This window comes from Otolemur garnettii, unplaced genomic scaffold, assembly GCF_000181295.1.
Source record: "Otolemur garnettii isolate 467f Iridium unplaced genomic scaffold, OtoGar3 scaffold00140, whole genome shotgun sequence".
Lineage (NCBI taxonomy): Eukaryota > Metazoa > Chordata > Mammalia > Primates > Galagidae > Otolemur > Otolemur garnettii.
In genome coordinates this window covers 4,911,060-4,912,143 of record NW_003852535.1, presented here as the reverse complement: position 1 = coordinate 4,912,143, position 1,084 = coordinate 4,911,060, and positions in this window count along the sequence as shown.

Genomic DNA, 1,084 nt, shown 5'->3' with positions numbered 1-1,084 from the left:
AAAAAAAAAAAAAACCACAAAAAATACAAAACCAAAATTAAAAAACCAATCCTGATCTTATTCTCACCATTTTGTAACCTGCTTAATTCATGTAACAGTGTATCATAAACATCTTTCTATGCTAATAAATACATTTGCACACACACACAAAAACTATTATTGTGTTGCAGTTCCTCTCTTTAGTTTTGCCAATATTTGCTTCATATATTTGGGTGCTTTCATGTTGGGTGCATATATAGGGTGGTCATAAAGTTAGTGTGCAGTTTAAATAATTGTATTATATTTATAATTGTTTTTTTTTTTTCTTTGAGACAGAGTCTCATTATGTCACCCTCAGTAGAGTGCTGTGGCATCACCCATTGAGCCAGGTTCGAACCCATCAGCATTGATGTATGTGGCCTGCGCCCTACCCATTGAGCTTTGGGTACTGCCTATATTTATAATTGTTACAAATTGTTATACTTACCTGGTAAATTGAGCCTTTTTTCACTATATGTCTGTTTTTATGTCTTGTAACAGTTTTTCACTATGCGTATGGGTATCCCTGCCCTCTTTTGGTTACCATTTGTATGGATTATTGTTTTTCATCCTTTCACTTTTGGTTTATGTGTATACTTTAAATCATTTCTAGATTACTTACCAATACTTAATACAGTGTAAATACTATGTAAAGAATTGTTGGCTTGGTGCTTGTAGCTCAGCGCCTAGGGCACCAGCCATGTACACCAGGGCTGGTGGGTTCGAACCCCACCCAGGGGCCTGCCAAAGAACAATGATAACTACAACGGAAAAATAGCTGGGCATTGTGGCAGGTGCCTGTTGTCCCAGCTACTTGGGAAGCTAAGGCAAGAGACTCTCTTAAGCCCAAGTATTTGAAGTTGCTGTGAGCTGTGATGCAAGGACATTCTACCGAGGACAACAAAGTGAGACTCTGTCTCAAAAAAAAAAAAAAATTATTATACCGTATTTGTTTTTATTGGTATATTATTTTTTGAAACAGAGTCTCACTTTTCGGCCCAGGCTAGCATGAGGTGGCATCAGCTTAGCTAGCTTATAGCAACCTCAAACTCTTGGGCTCAAGTGA